General features: G+C 41.2%; 1 long non-coding RNA gene across 1 annotated transcript; it reads right to left on the bottom strand.

Moving 5' to 3' along the window:
* Nucleotides 1–6,953: 6,953 nt before the first annotated feature.
* On the bottom strand, nt 6,954–14,567 carry LOC105242229. The gene is made up of 3 exons (XR_861248.3): nt 14,471–14,567; nt 7,956–8,154; nt 6,954–7,088 (listed from the first exon to the last, which is right to left on the bottom strand). It is a non-coding gene; the product is annotated as an uncharacterized LOC105242229 (long non-coding RNA).
* Between the last annotated feature and the right edge of the window lie 5,617 nt (nt 14,568–20,184).

Below are 20,184 nucleotides of genomic sequence, written 5' to 3'. Positions count from 1 at the left end.
AGATCAACACTGTATAGTAGAAATAGGATGCAAGCCACATATACAATTTTAAATGTTCTAGAGCAAATAAAACAAAAACGGTAAAATTAATTTTAATGATATAGTTTAGTAAGCCCTACATATCCAGAATATTGTCATCTCAACATGTGATAATTTAAACAGATTATAAATGAGATATTTTCATTCCTCTTCTAGCAAAGTCCTCACAATCTAGTGTGTATTTTCCACTTAGACTTCATCATAATTTAGACTGGTCGCACTTGAAATGCTCTATAGCCACATGTGAATAGTGGATTTGTACTGAAGAGAGTAGATGTGAATGTTGGAAAATGGGGGCATGATTGGGACTAGAACAATCAGAAAAAGATCTGGGAGAAAGAGAGTCTTTATCTTTGTTGTTGATTTAAACTAACAAGAGCATTTTCAGGGAACGTGTTGGGGGTATGACAGTGGCTAGGCAAAGGTATCTTTGTTTCACTACCAGAGGTAGTGGCTGAGATGTGAGCCCCACCTCAGTATGGAGGGTGGATACAGAATCACTGGAGGGAGTTGGAAAGAAGATGGGAGTTTAGGAAATAAGCCATCATGAGGTTGCCTAACAGAGTTACTTAAAATTTGTTTCATTCATGTCTACTGTACACTTGCAATACTGTTTTTTTTAACTTTTTATATTAGAGTAGTTTATGTTGATACAAAAGTTACAAAGATATTACCCACATACATCTCACATCTTACATGTACATTGACCATTTGTCAAAATTATAAACTACTATGGATAAAATATTAACTAAAGTTGGCACTGTATTCAGATTTCTTCAGTTTTTGCTTCATGCCATCTTCTGTTCCAGGATTCCATCCTGGAGACCACGTGACATTTAGTGGTCATGTATTCTTGGGCTTCTCTTGATTGTGATAGTTTTTCAGAATTTCCTTGTATGGATGACCTTGAATTTGAGTAGTTCTGGGCAGGTGTTTGGTAGACTGTCCCTCAATTAAGACTTGTCTGATGTTTTCCTCATCAGACTGGGGGGCTTTGGGTGTTTTGGGGGAAGACCCCAGGGTAAAGTGCCATTCTCATCACATCACCACAGCACTGACTGGCAACATGAATTATCGTGGTTGGTGTCCACCTTGATCAACTGGCTGAGGTAGTTTTGTCATAGTCTCCACTGTAGAGCTACCGTATCTCCTCCCCTTTCTATTTTGTACTTTTTGGAAGTCATCACATGCAACCCCTACTTATGAAGTGGGCAGTGACGCTTCACTCCTTGAGGGACAAGTATCTACACAAATTATTTGGAGTTACTCTACATGGGAGAGCTGTATATTCTCCCCCATCTATTTATTGATTCAATCAAATATTTATTTCACTATGGACTCATGGATATTTATTTTATAGTTTTGATTAAAGCAAATACTACTTACTTATTTTGTTGTTCAAATTGTTCCAGTTTTGGTCATTGGGAGCTCTTTCTTTGGCCCCTGTCTTTTTGGCATAACCCCATCATTGTGGGGTTTTTGAGCCCTGTCTTACTTTCTGGCACTGCAAGATGCTCTTGTGTATTTCCTGTCCCTGTCCCCAAATCAGCCATCTCTCTAGGGAGTCTGGTTCCTTTAATTGGAGAAGGGTATTATAAAGCAAAATCTGGATACCAGTTGTGCTTATTGCTTCTAGACTCCCTTCGCTGCAGGAGCAAGGAATTATATGTGTGTATACTGATAACATGTGTATATACACATCTATAAACATTTCTATGTGTATCCATCTATATCTATGTTAAGCTAATCATGAGTTCTTACTGATGTCCAACTCTGATCAGTTGCCTCGTGGATTATTCAATCTCCTCCCCTTCCTCATCTGCAACCTCCCACATCAACAGTGAGAAAGCTGGCTTCCAGCACCTGTCACGCATTCACTTAATTCTTCAAAACCAGTTTACATGCACAGTGGTTTTGTTTATTTTTATTTATTTGTTTGTTTATTTATTTATTTATTTTTAAAGATTTTATTTTTAAGTAATCTCTATACCCAACATGGGGCTCAAATTTATAACCCCAAGATCAAGAATTGCCTGCTCTACCATCTGAGTCAGCCAGGCGCCCCCTATGGTGGGTTTACAATTGTTCATCTGTACCTTCATGGGAAACAACTTTATCAAATAGAGCACAGTGTTTACATACAGATGCTTTTGCCTTTCATCTTGAAGAGTTCACTAATTTTCTAAGTTATCTCAGTTGGCACGCTTCCCTCCCACTATCTGTGGTGAGGCTGTTTTATGTGGGACATACATTTAGATTCTTATGCTACATTGTGCATTCCATCCTGGAATTCTCTGGCCTTCTAAATGATTTCCATAAATGTGCAGACATTGAGCTTCTTTGGGTGGTCCGGTTCTATGGGTTTTGACAAACACATTGTGTCACTTGCCCACTGTTACCATATCATACAAAATAGCTTATTGCCCTAAAAATCCCCAGTGCTTCACATATTCAATCCTTCTTGACTCCAAGCTTTTGACAACCACGGACCTGCTTGCCATCTTTATTTGTTTGCATTTCCAGAATATCATTAGTACACACATGGCCTTGTGGACTGGCTTCTTTCACTTAGCAATATACATCTAAGGTTGCTCCATGTTTTTACATGGTTTGATAGCTCATATGTATTTTTCCTGGATAGTATTTTATTGTATGGATATCCCCCTGTTTGTTTATCCATTTATCTATTGAAGGATCTTGATTGCTTGCAGTTTTTGGTGATTATAACACTGCAATAAACATTCATGTACAGATTTTGCGTATACATATAAGTTTTCAAGTCAAACCAATTGCTGGACTGTATGGTAAGACTCTGTTTAACTTTGTCAGAAACAACCAAAGTCTCCCCAGATGAGAATATTATTTTGTTTTACCACAAGCTACATCATTGCCAGCAATTGTCTTTGTCATTTGTTTCTGATTGTAGCCATTCTAATAAGTGTGCTGTGGCACCTTACTATTTTAATTTTCATCTTACAGTTTTGAAATGATATTGAGCATTTTTTCATATGCTTACTTGCCATCTATTTATCTTCATTGGTGAGATGTATGTTCGGATCTTTTGCCCATTTTTTAATTGGGTTGTTTGTTTTCCTATTTTTGAGTTTTAAGGTTTCTTTGTATATTTTGGATATCAGTCATTATCAGAATATATGTTTTGCAAATCTTTTATCTCAGTCTACGGCTTGTCTTTTCATTTTCTTATCAGTGTCTTTGCAGGGTAGTTTTTAATTTTAATGAAGTCTGGCTTACTATTTTTTTGTTGTTGTTTCATTAATTTTGCTTTGACCTTGTATTTAAGAGCAGCTCAAGGAATCCAAGGTCATGGAGGTTTTTCTCCAATGTTTTCTTCTAGAAATTGTATCTTACATTTGGATCTATGTTCCATTTTGAATTAATTTTTGTGAAAGGTGTAAGATCTTTGTCAAGATTCTTCTCCTTCTCCTTGGCATATGAACATCCATTTGTCCCAGCACAATTTATTAAAAAGACTGATTTTTTCTCAATTGATTTGCTTATACACCTTCTCAAAAATCAGTTGACTCTATGCATGTGGGTCTGTGTCTCATCTCTACTATGCTCCACTGATGTGTCTTATATATCTTACACAATGCCCTGTCTTAATTATTCTAGCTTTAGAATAAATTTTGCATGTGACTCCTGCAGCATTGTACTTGTAATAATATTTTGAAATAGAAAGTTTAGCGAAAGTTTCTTTTAAATTAGGGGGAAGTGAAAAACAAAAAATTCCCCCAAACTAAAAAAACCTCTAAAATTCCTTAAGTCCTTAATTCTATAGTTGTTTTCCACAGTGATAGAAAGAAAATCTAAGCAATCATTTTTACAGAAATCAAATTAATGAGGTTTATTTGTTTTTATTTTTATTTTTTTGGTGTGTGTGTAAGTCTGAAGTATAATATGTCCAACAAAATTCAAACTAATTTAAGTATTGTGTGTGGATTTATTCATATTTACTGAGGAAAGCAGCAGTATTTGGTCCAATGTGACTGCAAAGGTCAACACACACATTTATAACATTCCACAAAGAGTAATAGAAAATGTAACAGAAACTCAGATACTATTTGCATTAATATTAATCTATAACTTACTTAAATTAATTAGGGATAGAACGGTTTATGTATAAATTATAAAAGTCAATTAAGTTACACAAAAGAGTGAATAAAGGGAGAAACATAAGATTTTAAATATATCCATAGTCCCCAAATTAATAAAAACTTTAATACAATCCATTAACTGCTGAGTGATATTAGGGAGATATTGGACAACATCTTCCAAAAATACGTATGAAAATAAAGAAGTAAGACCCCCTCAACCCTGAAGAAAGGACTATTCTGTAGCCATAGCAATGGGGACAGAGTGATAGTTTTAAAGCAGTGGTTTTCAACTAGAGAATTTTGTCCTTCAGGGGACATTTGGCAATTTGAAGACATTTTCGGTGTCACAAGTGGGGAGGGGGCTGAGCTTCTGGCATATAGAGAGGGTAGAGACTAGGGCTGTTGCTAACTCTTCTATGACACAACAAAGGATTATCCAGCCCAGAATGTCAGTCATACTGAGGTTGAGAGAGCCTGCCATAAAGGAATAGGAAAATGGACCATATCATAAACACCTAATGGAAAATTTGGCTTACCCTATACAGAAGATAAAATTATATCACTACTCAGATTAAGTTAAAAAAATGTCTCCAGATGGATTAAAGATCTGAACACAAATGGCAGAAATATGACACTATTGTAGAAAAACATAAAGAACAGAGAATATGTTTTTGAAATTCTTCCTAATATGAAATCAGAACAAGCCCCATAGGGATATTTGATAATAAAAACTTCACTATTTATGTGATTACTTTAAAATTTCTGCCCATTTCTCACTGATGAAATGCAGTCATGCTTGCGAAATCCTCCATTTTCTCTGCCTGTCTTGGCCCCGGGGGTGGGGTGGGCAGCTCTGCTCTATGGGTATTTTATACACACTGAGCTATGGCAACACTTACGATGCCTAATTAACTTTCTTTCAAAGTCCTTCTTTGCTACTGGAGGATGGGCTAAGAGTGAAGAGCCTGTCCCGAGGCAGACATTTCCCCCCCAGCGCCGAGCACAAGCCTACAACAGAGCAGCCAGACACGTGCTGTGATTGAATCAATCGATGAACCTTTGCCATCGACATCTGATTATTATTCCTCATTTTCAAGGCTGCGTAGGATGAACAACAATCAGTTACATAACGGCAGAAGCAGACAATTTAAGCAAAAGTTCATTTCTGCTTCTCAATTATCAGAGGCTACTCAGAGCCTCACCCAAAAATGACAAGTGAAACGTCGACATAAACGCAATTTAGTAACGTAACAGAGAAACCGATTGCCCTAGAATCCAATGGACCACATAATGTATTATGTGTCATTAAAAATCTTACAAAATAGTTAAAATGGTGAGCCATCCCCAAGCGGAAAGCATTTTAGTTTTTGTTCTCCTATGGATTGATCACGTTGATTTATTTGTCTCAAATGGTGTACCCCAATCCCACACTCATTTTTATTTTAATCGGACATGATTTTTCAGAGTCTCACCTACCTTTGAAGCAAAGATGTGCAAAAGTAGCTATTGCTGGTCCTGTTTACACTTTAGATAATATTCAGAGCAAAATCGGAATGCATATGAAGTACAAAATGGGAAGGGAGACTTAGTTTTGCCTTGAGAATCTCCAGTAGTTCTTACAAACACAAACTTAATTTCCAGCTCAAAAGGCTTAACTAGCTTTACCACTGCCGCAGGGTCGGGCTCCTGTGATGGCCTCCAGACAGCCGCTGTGGCTCTAAGGCACAATGATTGGTTCACCAGGTGATGAGAAAACCCCCAAGGTTTAGGAATTATCCAGCAAGTCTTGACTCTTCAGAACACCCAGTTTTCGTCCAGCGGTAGCTCATTAGAGGAGCTGGGAGACAGAAGTCCACCGGCTCAGGGAGCTTCAGAACACGTTTACTCCAACTGTTGCAAGATCTACTAGCTTGTGCGAAAGCAAAGAGACACAACACATAGTTTTAATGGGGATGAGATGAAAAACATAATTAAGCCTCTCATTCCCTTCCCATGCAAACTTCCTGTAAAGTTTTTCTTTCTTTCTGAGCTTTCCAAGAAGTTATCCTTCAGGATTGCTTTGGGATTTTCCCAAGGAAGCTTGTCCCCAGCCCTTTAACTGGGATGGACCGCGGGGCTGGGCTCATGGGTTGGAAGGTCATTTTAGCCAATAGGAGTTTGGGGGCTTTTTTCTCAGCCGACTGTGATCAATAATTCAGCAGGACTGATGAAGTTGGGAAATATACATGAGGTTCAGTGGGGTGGGGTCCGGAGTCGAGGACCGAGAAAGAATTCTTGAGACGTCTTTGGTGCAAAATGGTGGTTTATTAAAACACTGGGACAGGACCCGTGGGCAGAAAGAGCTGCTGCACCGAGGTTGTGAGGAATGGCTCATTATATACCTTCAAGTTGGGAGGGGGTTAGGGATAGTGTAAGTCTTTAAGGAATTCTGGAAGCAAGGTTTCCAGGACTTTGAGGGGGCTAGCTGTTGTTGGGAAAAGGTCATTCATTACCGTCTAATAAAACCTGAGTCATGAGACCCTTCAGATGTATATCAGTGGGCCCATATGCTTGGGAGATGATTACCAATACGTATCTTGGGGGGTTAGAGATAAAGGAAGTTTCCAAAGGAATTTTTATACATTAAAGTAGACTTACAGGATCTTGGTGGAGGGGAGGGGGTCAGGCTAGGACTGCCTTTTGCCCTTAGCAAAGTATTAACACTGAGGCAGCTGAGTTCCTAGAGGAATGTCACCATGCCTGTTTCAAGGACTTGTCAATGGGCTGTAGGTAGTAAGAACTGTTCCTTTGTCCTTTAGGGCAGCCAGGAGTGCCTGAGGAATGTTGCATACATCCCATGGGGGGGGGGGGCGGTTGCAGGGGGTCAGCTTCTGCTTTGTCTTCAGCTTGCCTTCCATTCCCTCATCAGGACCACGTGGGGGAGCTTGTGGAAACCTACAGCAGATGGGGCAAAATATGGTAAAGGGACCGAGATCAGGCAAAAGACTTGCGGAGCTCATGTGGAATTTCCCCAGAAGGAACACCCTGGGGTACCCAGCCAGTGGCCCATTGCGCAACTGGAATTATTGCCACTTCCACCAGCGAGTGGGATTAAAAGTAACACAAACGCTGCATCTCTAAATACCAAAAGGCCAAACTTTCTGCTGTGCTTTAGGTCAGAACATGTGCTTATGGAATGCCACAGGGGCCAAATTTCACACCCATTTTTTTTTCCCTGAATTTAAGGCAATGTGTTAGTCACAACAAGCTCTGCCACACCCCATGGAGCGTTTATAGCGGAATTAGTCTTTCCTGTGTCAAGCAGGAAAAACAAAGCCAGTAGCTCTGAGATTCTAAGTGGGATTAGCATCACCCCATCCGTTACTGTATTATTCTGAGTATTAGTTCTCATGTTTCTATTAACTATGATTTACTTTTTAACCACAGCTTTGCTTTCTACTGTAATAAAAAAATAATGTCAATTGAATCTCTGAAAACAAATTAATTCTGAGACTTCAAAAGTACTAGAAATTTCAATAGCCTCAGGAGAGAGCACCTGCAAAACTGGGGACAAGCCTACAGGCCGCACGCTAAGAATTATGTGATCACTGAATGAATAGGAGTTGGAATTTTGAGGGAAATTTTCAGCTAATGAAGTCATTCTGATGTAAGACTGCTGGGCAAACCAGAAGGCAATTCAGCAACAGAGAACTCGATTTTTTAATTTAATTTAATTTTTTAAAATCTGAGAGCATGAAGGGAAGTGAATCCTTTTTTCACTGCCTTGTGGGAGACAGGGATACAGAACCAGAGAGAGCTTACCACCTGGGGGAAGTGGACATCCTGTGCAGTTACCAGTGACTTCTAGACCTTGCCCAGCCATGAAGGGGATTGACCGTATCCAGCATCCGAGCCAGTGCACATCCCGCCTCCGCGATGCACTCCCAGTCGTGCACCATCGATCTGAATTCCCAGTCAGCGCATGCGCCGTAAGCGGCAGGGGTGAAGCCTGTCTGCAGGCCTGAGAGGAGACCATCACTCACTTTGAGGATTATGAACAATGGAAAATCAAATATCTTTTTTTAAAAGATTTTATTTATTTATTTGTCACACAGAGAGAGAAAGAGCACAAGCAAGGGGAGTTGCAGCCAGAGGGAGAGGGAGAAGTGGGTTCCCCGCTGAGCAGGACCCTGGGATCATGACGTGAGCCAAAGGCAGATGCTTAACCAACCGAGCCACCCAGGTGCCCTGAAAACCAAATATCTTTTAGGCTGCTATTTCTCTACAAAGTAACTCCCCTGCTCAAAAGGTTATTCCAAATAATTAAGCCAGTGGACAATCAGCATGAGGTTGGCCTCACCCACCCTAACCCACTGCTTTCCATGAAGGCAGTGCACCTACTTTGCACCTGGGGGCAGATCCGGACCCAGTCCCTCCGGAAAGCCACCGGCTCTCTGGTCTTGTCTCTGTCTCTCCTCTCACCTGCTACTCCTCCCGCATCTAGGACCACTTCTTGAAAAGCCAGTAGGTGTAGAACTCCTTCAGGCAATTGTACGACGTGCTTGGCAAAGCTAGCCATGTAGATGGTAGACCCCCACATGTCGGCTGGTCTAAACTGCCCGGTTGAAACCAAACTTAAGAAAATAACCCGCATATTTATTTCCCCTCCCCTAAGATCACCTCAGTGCAGGTGAGAGCTGGAGAAGGCCATTCACCCTTGGCTCAGAAATATACTCATTTTAAGTTAGTGTCTATCTGGGAGGGGATAAGAGAATCTGAGAGGGGATCCAGGCAGACTGAATAGGGCTTCTGCTGGAAGAGGATTGCAGGTTTAAATAGAAAAGTTTGGAGGAGATAAGCATTAGATCTAAACAAACTTGGGGACCCTGTCATCTAGCTTCAGCCACCCTTGCAGAGGGGCCTCTGGTCTCAGCTCCAGCCTTCCCCTCCCAGCTCGGCTCTCTTGCAAGAGAAGAAGTTGAAAACACCTGGGCTGTTACTCTGGTTCCTCCTCATCCCCAGCAGTTCTCAGACTTTAACGTGAACAAAAACGCCCAAGGACCTCATGCAACTCGAAGTCCGTTGGGATTTCTATCAGCCCTCGCAGTGATGCTGATGCCCCTGGCCCAGGGAACACGTGGTGAGTGCCATGGTACTGTACCTCCTGAGTCTGAAAGGTCCTTTCCCTTTTCTGGCCTGTGCTGGAACCCACAGTGAGAGGCTTCCTGGGGCAGCCCATGCTGGGCAACTCTGACAGAGAAAGTTCTTCCTCATGTTGGATTCAAGGATGTCCAATTACTGACTCTGCAGCTTTGCCAATACAACTGGTGCAGAGAAATGACCATGTTTCCCCTGGGCCATGAGAAGGCAAGGAGCTGGGGGTCCATATTGTGCCTATACTTGTTAACTTGGGCAGCTAACATGGCAGGCACTGGAAACCCTACCCTTAAAGTTGAGGAAGCCCAAGGGCTGTGTTCTCTGTGGTCAGGTGGCCTGGGTACTCTCCCTGGGAATGTGGCCTCCCCATCGAATCAAGTTTCCTCGGCCTGCTGAAGAATCCGTAAGATTCTGTCTGGAAGGTACAGACATGCTACCCTCACCATCATCAAGCTCCAGGACTTGTAAGCTGGGAAATAAATCCTGAGGATCTTCCCTTATAATCAGCTCACTCAAAGATGGGGAGATGGAGGCCTCCAGAAACTAAGGGGCTTTCTCCTAATTCACATGTTGAGTTCAGGACCGCAGTGCTTAGGGTGGGGCTCCTGGTCTATTGACCTAGTCCCTTGTCACACACAGTCTTGGATATCAAACGTGGTGCTGTTCTTTGGATTTGGAAACATGTCTGAGAAAACTTGAAATCTTTTATCATCAGAGAAAACTTGAAAATAATATCTTTTCTATAAATTACAATGCAAGGGCAAACTTCATCCTTGCAAAACAATAAGTATTGTGTATACAGGCTTAGGAATTAAAAACCAAACAGATGCGCCAAGAAATGAAATAATTTGTCCATAGTCTGACTATAGTAAAATGATTGTGATTGAAAAGCTGTAGGGGTGGAAAATTTTTCCCTTTTCCCTTCTATGTTCTTTGGCTAGTCTAGTAATTAAATTGACATAAAACAGATTAACAGGAAGAAAACAAATTTCATATGTATGGAATCCCCATTAAAATATGAGACTCCCCAGCACTCAGGTAATTGAAGCTTATATTCCATCCTGAGCTAAGGACAAGGGGTCTCAAAAGGGAGAAAGACAATTCACTGGAAGCTGAGAAGAGCAGATGTTTGGTAAACAAATGTTTCCATGCTGTGCAGATAAGTCTTTTGAATATAGAAGGTTATTTTTGTTAATAGCTCTCTTCCTGGCACAAGTCCCTTATCTAAATTATTTCAGGCAGTTAAGGGGGAGGTAAAAAGCTCTTCCTGAGTCTGCTGAACCCTGATTATCTTCAGCTTGAAATAATCCACATGCCAAAGTGGCATGTTCTGGGGTAGCATATTCTGCTCCGCTTCAAAACCAAACATCATGATGGCCAAATCCCTTTTCTATTCTGAGCCGTAAGGGCAGAGGCCATCCACACTCCTCTGCCGTCACACTTCACACTTACCTGGAGCAAATCTAACCACCTGATCACTTCCAGATGCGGCAGCTCTGAAGAGACCTAATCCTCTCCTCATGAAACTCATCCCACCCGAAGCAGGCTGTACGATAATGAGGCGCCCATTCTACCCCCACACGACTCACCTGCATACATAAGCAGCATCCTTTACTGATGGGAAAATCCACAGAAAATGTTCAAGACCTGACCCCCATCTCAGCAAGAATGAGCTCACGACAGTCATGAAACTCTGAGCCTAGAAACATCATTTCCACACCATGCTAGCTAGTTTCTTTATTCCCTGAACCATATGCTCTTTTCTTAGCTCAAATACCCTGTGAGTGGTTGTCAAGAACTAAAACTAGTGCTAAATTTGTATATTTTTGTTTTTCTCTTAGCTCAAATTAGAAGCATATGTTCACTACCTCCGCCTACAAATAGTTCAGCATGAACTGTTTTCCTCATTTTATTCAAAGCAGATCAGTCAAACAGTTATCACTTCAAAGTCTATCTGCAAAAAATGCGACATGCACAACTTATTTTATTAATTGTGTTTCTTTGCAAACTAGCAAATGAACTCAATTAACTGAAATATGGCCGTGCGTCTTAGTGCCTTAATTAGGGCTGCCTTCAGGTAGGAGATGCTAATGGCGTCATTAAACTGCAGAAGCCACATGAAGAGCCTTCGAGACCCGGAGTTCAAGTTTGAAGTAGGGACTGATAATGGGATCTGGGACTTTTCATCTCTAGAGCTCTGTCTTTAATGGGGCCATGGCTGCAGCCAAGAATAATTGCCATCCGAAGACAGCTCCCAGCATGGTCCTGGGGGGGCTGGAGGAGCTGATGCAAAAATCACTTCTGGGTCAGCCCAGCTATATTGGGTGCTTTCCTGGAAGGGAGGTGGATCAGAGCAGTGAAGATTATCAGAAAGCTCAGGTGTCATTTAGGGCCACTCAGAAGGCAGATGGCCACATCCTGATCCAAAAGTGATGCTGGAGGTCGACAGGGGTCTATAAAGAAAGCTGGGACTCAGATGACAAAATAGATAAGCAGCAGGTGTCCCTGCATTATAGTCCAGGAGCTGAGAAGAATGGAACACAAATTTATTATCTATCGTGTTCCAAGCTCACTTTCTCTCTCCCTAGTTAGATGTGGATATATAGATATACCTGTGTCTACACACACTCACATATTTTATATATAAAATATATTCACATGTATTTGTGTATACGTATAGACACATATGTGTGTAGAGTGTATACATATGTGATTACCTAGCTAGTGCTCATAGAAACCCTATGAGATAATCATTTAAGTAAACTTAACTTTACCAAAAAACTGAAGCTTAGATTGTTGTTACAACTTGTACAAGATTCTACAGACATTAAGTGCAGAATGAGAATTAAATCTATCATCTATGTATCATCTACCTATCATCTATCTAGCCATCTGTCTATCTGTCTATGTGTTTGTCCACATATCCTTCTTTCTTATTTAATTGTCATTATCTGCCTTGTCTCCACAATCTGGAGTAATGCCTGGCACAGGTTAGGCTCTCAATAAATCGTGCTGACCAAACTGCCCTTTGACCACTCCCAGGCCCATGTTCTCCACAACCCCGCACCTCACCAGAAGAGTTGGCTCCTATCATTTCTGCCCCAGGTTTCTCAATCTAATGACAGCATTTCCATCTGCGGATGGGAGGTGATGGGGCTTCCATGCTCTTGCCCTGGAAAAGGCAAGGATCCGTNATGGGGCTTCCATGCTCCTGCCCTGGAAAAGGCAAGGATCCGCGTAAATAAATTCTTGCTTATGATCCCTGCTGATTTGGACCTTGAAGAGGCAGGACTGGCGAGAAGACGGGTGGCAGAAGAAGTGTGTGAGAGAGAAAGAAATGCTGTCTGGGCTACTCAATAGACATGATCCGCTGAAGAACATGCAATGCAGATGTCAAGGATTGGCGTAAATCGATTCCTTTGCGACTAGTATTTTACTTGACCTTGGAGAGGCAGAGACTCATGAGGAAGATGGAATACAGAAGAAATGATTGACAATTGTGCCTGCTTTCAAGTAGTATGTTGCCCTTCACTCATTCATTCAGTCCACACATCTACTGACGGCACACCATGTGGCCACCATCCTACTGTGTGAAAAGAAAGAGTGGAAAAAAGTCCTCATTGCCTTCAAGAAACTTCCATCCTAGTGGCCCCTTGTGTATGTCNTCAAGTAGTATGTTGCCCTTCACTCATTCATTCAGTCCACACATCTACTGACGGCACACCATGTGGCCACCACCCTACTGTGTGAAAAGAAAAAGAGTGGAAAAAAGTCCTCATTGCCTTCAAGAAACTTCCATCCTAGTGGCCCCTTGTGTATGTCCATTTTAGCCCAGCCAACTCTCCTGGGCACCACACTGGGTGACAACAGTCAAAGTCAAGCATTTGGGGAGTTTGTCAGGATTGGCCCAGCTGACTCCTGATCTGAGGCTCTCCACTCCCATATTACTGTGGGCCGCTAAAACTGCAGCACCTGCCGTGTCACTTCGCAGCAATCCTGCTACTATCTCCATTTTACAGATGAAAACCTGGAGGTTCAGAAATCTCTATCTTTTCTGTAGCACAGCGGTTAAGTGTGTAAACTGCAGTTTGCCCATCTGGGTTCAAGTGCAGCTCCGACACACAGCTGTGGGGCTTTGGGAAACTAACCTCTCCACACCTCAGATTTTTGGTTTGCAGAATAGTCCTAATGTTGCCACATATGTCAAAGAAACCTGGTATGAGAATTAAACAAGTTAATACATGTAAAGTGTTTAGAACAGTGTCTTGAATATAGTAATTGTATTGGGTTGAATAGGGGTCCCCCAAAATGTCTAAATCATAACCCCCAAATTTGCAGAGATGCTTTTATTTGGAAAAAAGAGTGTTTTCAGTTGTAATTGGGTTAAGGATCTCGAGACAAGACCATCTGGATCTAGGGTGGGCCTTAAATCCCATGATAGCTATTCTTTTAGGAAGAAGGAAGAACACAGACATGCAGGGCAGCAGGCCAGATGAAGATGGGGTAGAGGCTGGAACAATGTGGCTACAAGCCAAGGAGCACCAAGGACTGCCTGGGGCCAGGGACGGGTTCTCCCCTCAGAGCCTCTTAAAGGAACCAACCCTGCTAACACACTGGGTGCAGATTTCTGCCTCTAGAACTGTCACTTGAAGTCACGAGGTTTGCGGTGCCATCTATTCCTGCAGCCATGAGACATGAGAGCAGTAACGCATACACACGCACACGCACACACTGTTTTCTTGTTATGCAGCAGGTGAGGCCTGCTGAGTCTCAACCTCTGTCATCTGACTTCAAATCCTTAATCACCCAGCCCTTCCATTCTCACTGACCCTCCAGTTCCTGGTTTTGCATCCAGATTTGACCGCTTCCCTTAACCCCTCACGCTTCTTTCTGTGTCTTGCTGAGCTGGCTTCCCCACTCGGGGCTCCATTTTCCATGCCCGCCTGCTTTGCATTTTCCCTACAAACTTCAGCGGCAAAACACACCTTTGCCAGACCCCCACTTGCAGAACTCCCCACTGTTGACTCCTTACCCCTCTCCCTCCCCCCCAGAGCAGGAGACTCAGCCATTACAGCATGAGTTATAAGTCCTGCACTTAATACAGGATTGTGGAGTCGTTCAAGCAGTTTATAAATAACAGCTGGACTGAATAGAATGTAGACTAGAGGCAGCATACGCACCATTTTCTGCAGCGATCAGAGACAGCCTTACGGAGAAAGAGAACATTACGATGTGCAGTGAAGAGCAAGAACATAATGAATTCAGGAAACAGCCCACAGCCCAACGCCAGAGCAAGTGACAGGGAAAGAACAAGTCATCCCAGACAGATGGAGTTGGGAAGGGCTTTCAAGGCAAATGGTTTTTACAAAATATGGATTGAAATGGGGCAAGAGTCCAATTTCCTGTACTGGTACAGTTTATGAAATCTCTCTGTCTCACGTCTTTCTTTGATCTCCAATCAAGCTTCTACATAAAAGTCTCAGGAATAATTGAAAGGAAAAGCCCCACCTATTATTTATATAGAAATCCATGTTTTTAAAGTTTAGATATTTCAGGAAAACATTTTCCTCTGACTTGTCAACATGTCAAAGACACAAAGCATTACGGAAAATTAGTCCCCACATTCTCACTCATGATGAAGAAGGTGGACACAAATAACGCTGATGTGACGACTGGCTCCTGACTCTGTGGCTTAGCTATTCAGTTGATAGAGCAGCTGAGGTGGGGAGTGGGTATGGAGAGCCCTTCCTAGTTCCTCTGAGTGCGACAGAGAGAGTAACCGGGGAAACATGACCCAGTTCATTACCACAAACGTTACAGGAAGTCCTTCTGGCAAAAAGAAAATGATAATCCAGTGGGATAGGTCTACCAAAGGAAGGAAGGGCACTAGAAATGGTAACCGCATGTGTGAATATACAAAACTGTTAGAAAATGCTATTATATCTCTTTAAAAGATAACGGATTGTTGAAATAAAAAGTAACAAAAATGTAGTATACAGTTGATAATGGAGGTAAAATTAAAGTGTATAACAACAAAGGGATAAAGCCTGTAGGAAAGAAAAAGAAGGATGGTCGACTTTTGAATAACATGGGTGTGAACTGTGTGCGTCCACTTACATGTGGATTTTTTTTAGACATACGAGACTGTAAATGTATTTTGTCTTCCTTATCATTTTCTTAATAACATTTTCTTTCCTCTAGGTTACTTTATTGTAAGACTACAGTACATAATACATATAACATACAAAATATGTGTTAATTGACTGTTCACGTTATTGGTAAAGCTCTAGGTAACAGTAGGCTACTAGTAGTTAAGTTTTGGGAGAATCAAAATTATATGCAAATTTGTTACTGTGTGGGGGCTGGTGCCCTATCTTCCGTGTTGTTCAGGGACAGCTGCATGATATTGTGAGTTTTTTATACTGTACGAAGGGGTAAAATATCACCTGAAGAGGGTCTGTGATGTCTTCTACATGCTCATTTAAATAACAACAACAAAAAGGTAGTAGAGGGGGAAAAAAAGAACAAATAATAAATGGGAAAATGGTAAGCAAATAGCAGGTGGCAGGCATGAACTTAACTATCTCAACAATCACATTAAATGGACATAGTCCAAACATCCAAATTAAAAGGGAAAGATCGTCAGATAGAATGAGAAAGACTCAACTATATGCTGCCTGCAACAAATTTAAATAAGATGACCCAAATAAATCAATGGAAAAGGAAAAAGATATGCCATGCTAACATGACTCAAAGGACAGCTGGATTGGTTATTTTGGTTTCAAAGTAGGTTTCAGAGAAAAGAATATTACCAGGTATAAAGGAAGTCAATTCTCAATGATAGTGGGGTCAGTTCATCAGCAGACCTACTGAATTCAAACATTTATGATCATCGTATGCTTCAAGCAGTGACGCCGTTGAATAGACTTGGTCAGACTTCAGGGAGCCAGTTCCTCTGATCTCTTCCCCGAGGATGCGTTTCTGTGACTTTGAGAGCTGGGGGGACAAAGGAGCCTTGTGGACTCAGTATTCAGTTCAGATATTCTAAAAGTATTCTCCTGTTTCTGGAAAGCTCTCTTGCCTCCAAACATGTCTGCAATTCCTCAGTCTACAGTCCCACAGTTTTGCTTTTTAAAAAGCATGAACTTCTGTTATTCTTGGCATGACTGGGAAGGGCGGCCCCTTCTTCCGCGGATCTGGAGCTGCGTGTCTCCAGGAATTGACTTTCTTCTCAAATAGGTTTCAGTTAATCTTCCTCGTTTCAGTTCTGTGTCACCGTCAGTGTTCAATTAAGGGAGCAGAAGCACAGAGTTATGGGGTAAGGGTATTATTATCGAAATCAGATTTAACACAGTTACGAGAGAATCTGGAGAAGTGACACTCCATAAAGGAAACAGCAGCCTCGGAGGACATGCCCACTAATCAGTCTGAGAAACCAAGCTCATCCAGTACTGAAGGTGGGGGGCTGAGTGGTGCTGCTGGACTGGTCCACGCCAGGTATCCGCGCCTCCATAGACAGAGCAAAATTTCTATCCTCAGAAAGAGCAAAGCAGTCCCCGACATTGCGGTGGGGCCTGGTGTCATCTGCCAGGTCTCGGTGGTCTCCTGTTGGACATGAATGATTTCATAGAACATTAATATGAGATAATTAGAGACAAAGAAAAAAAAGAAAGAAAAGAAAAGAAAAAGAGTACTCTATAATCGTGTCTAAATTCAGGCAAAACATGAATATCATCCAAGCCACCATTACCAACATGTCCCTCCCCCCTGCTAATGTAAGTGACTATTTTTCCTTATAGCCTTTACCTTCACTTTAATCTGCTCTCCCTGTAGGTAAGATTTAAGATACCACTCATAGGATTACTCTTTCAGACTGCATCCAATAAAGACCAATAGAGAGCCCCACTTCATTAAACTCTCTCCCAAATCACCAACCATAGCCCAAATTCTATCAGACGGCTTTCTAACACCCTCATCCGGGGACACCCCTGAGGCCCCCCCCAGTGTGCATGAGCTCTCACTACAGTAAGTAACAAACTTGTTATAAATTCAAGTAATTGATTTCTTGGATGGCCATGTGAGAGTGGAAAATACACTTATATCATGTGAACCCACCAGAATTTGGGGGTTTACTCCAGTTGAAATATCCCCGTTCAGTTATTAGTGTTCCCCTACCTAACAATATGAATATGTCATTCCTTTCTGAAAGCAATATTTCAATCAAGATTCATTGCTTAAGAATCATCACAAAGATGAAAAGTTAGCTGGCACACAGTCTGTGGGAAGGGGCGGGGGTCATATTAAGTGACAAAGCAGGAAAAGCTAATCCTTTAAATCAAGAATCAGGGAACTTTTTCTATAAAGGGTAAGAGTAAATATTATCAGTTTTTTGGACCACATAGATCTATTTGCATGAATATATGTATTTTAACAACCCTTTAAAATGTAAATATCATCCTAAAAAAATGTAAATATCATCCTTAGCTCACAAACTGCAAAATGACAGACCCAGTCATGGTACTTTTTCTAGTAGCAATAGTCATTGTTATCTGATGCTATCATTCAATGTCTATATTGCTTTCAATTGTTTAGATGTGGAAGCTTCAATGAGAAAAAATAATGCTTGCTTTTTTCCGTTGACTTGATACATACAGAAACAGAGTAGAAATATTTGTAAACTTCATATGAGGCTTCTATCTGAATATACATAAAAATAATATAAATTTTGACTAAGATATGGTGGTCTCACCTGGGATAGATTTTTATCTTTTCTAACTCATTCTAAAATCCTGCACATAAAAATTCCTTCACAAAGGTCAGAGGTTGGGCAGGTCTTGGTTCCCAGAGCAAGCTGGGGGCTAAGAAGCAGGAGGAGCCATAGTTTCCCTGTTCCCTTGAGTTACGATTAAGTTCTTTGTACCTGATGTGTGAATATCCCCGCTAGAATGAAAGCGTTGGAATTATTCTATGAGCAAAACCTACAGCTCAGCGTCTGGTCTGTGCCTGCTGACATGAGTAACACAAAAGCTATGTTGAAAATACACTCAATTCTCATGCCAGCCTCCTTCAGTTCATTTGGCAATTGGGAGCCCAAAGAATGCATGTGGATTTGTGACACCATAATGGATTCTGAGTCTGTGTAATTAATGAATGAATCCCTAGCAGATGTGTTTGTTGAACTAAGATGTGGGTATGTTATTTTTCTATTTTAATCTATGCATCATGTGTCAGGGTTTTTCAGCTGTCTCTGCTAGTAGCCACCTTTGAATTGCTACAACTTCCCGTAAGGAGCTTGTCTCCCTGTAGCAATACTTCCAATAAATTGAATCCAAATTTTCACTTGAATAAATACAATTGAATAGATCCACAGTGAAGAAAAAATATGATTCTAGCAAAGAAACCCAGTGAAATGAGATCAACAGCAGCTTGGCAACTTACCTGTTATTCAGGTTTTTAATGATAACAGAATAAATCCAGAGCACACTTTGCAAAGCTCTATGGGAATAAAGGTCCATTTCGGGATTTGAACTTCGTATGTGTCTACTGAGTCCGTGATCATCTTTTGCTTTGGAATTTTTTTTTCTCTGTAGCTGATTCTCACAGAACATAATTTTCATTGAACACACAGTAGTGGGATAAAGATTTCTTTGCTCCACTGGGGTCTCTGAGATTATTATCAGTATGTGGACAAAAACATCCTGTGTTTAGAAATAGACTGTTTACAATAAACCTGCCAATTGGCACCCAGATAAATTCTCACTAAAGACAAAAGATCTTTTTAGAGATATCTCGCTTATTAAGAGTTCCAATATCATGATGATAGTCACAAATCTAACTAGCATTAGTCATTGGGATGATTCTACAAATACAACTCTAACAACATCTCGGAAATCACCTCTGTTATGACATATATGCTAAAATTTCACATTTCAAATGGCAATTGAGCAGTTATTTTTGGTAAATAGTTAATACTACTGCTGATCTTTTCAGCCTCATTGGTTGAAACATGATTTAAATGCATTCATTTTAATATATGTGAGTGAAAACCAGTCTACATAGGAGAAAAACCCATGCAAATACTTTCTTTTTTTTTTTAATGATTTTTTTATTATATTATGTTAGTCACCATACAGTACATCCCCGGTTTCCGATGTAAAGTTCGATGATTCATTAGTTGCGTATAACACCCAGTGCACCATGCAATACATGCCTTCCTTATACCCATCACGGGTCTATCCCATTCCCCCACCCCCCTCCCCTCTGAGGCCCCCAGTTTGTTTCTCATAGTCCATAGTCTCTCATGTTTCATTCCCCCTTATGATTACCCCCCTTTCTTTATCCCTTTCTTCCCCTACCGATCATCCTAGTTNAGTTCTTATGTTCCATAGATGAGAGAAATCATATGATAATTGTCTTTCTCTGCTTGACTTATTTCACTTAGCATTATCTCCTCCAGTGCCGTCCATGTTGCAGCAAATGTTGAGAATTTGTTCTTTCTGATAGCTGAGTAATATTCCTTGTATATATGGACCACAACTTCTTAATACAGTCATCTGTTGAAGGGCATCTCGGTTCCTTCCATGATTTAGCTATTGTGGACAATCCATGCAAATACTTTCAACATGTAAGTGGCTAAGTTCAAATTAATAAATCTATCAATAGACAGCAGCTAAAATATACAAACTTCTTTTTTAAACCAGCTGTCCTCTCTGACATTCTTCAGTATGCAAATGGCACCCACTTTTCTCAGGTGCCCAGATCTAGGTTCCAAGCTCTGAGTCATCTTTTGGCCCCTCTCCAGCCAAGTTACACAGTTTTGATAATTCTCTCTTTTCCTCCATTCCACTGACACCACTCTTGTTAGTTAGATCATTATTCTCTCACACATATGTTG

The sequence above is a fragment of the Ailuropoda melanoleuca genome, chromosome 3 (genome assembly GCF_002007445.2).
Source record: "Ailuropoda melanoleuca isolate Jingjing chromosome 3, ASM200744v2, whole genome shotgun sequence".
In the NCBI taxonomy this organism is placed as follows: Eukaryota; Metazoa; Chordata; class Mammalia; order Carnivora; family Ursidae; genus Ailuropoda; species Ailuropoda melanoleuca.
This window is presented reverse-complemented; position numbering and strand designations above follow the sequence as displayed.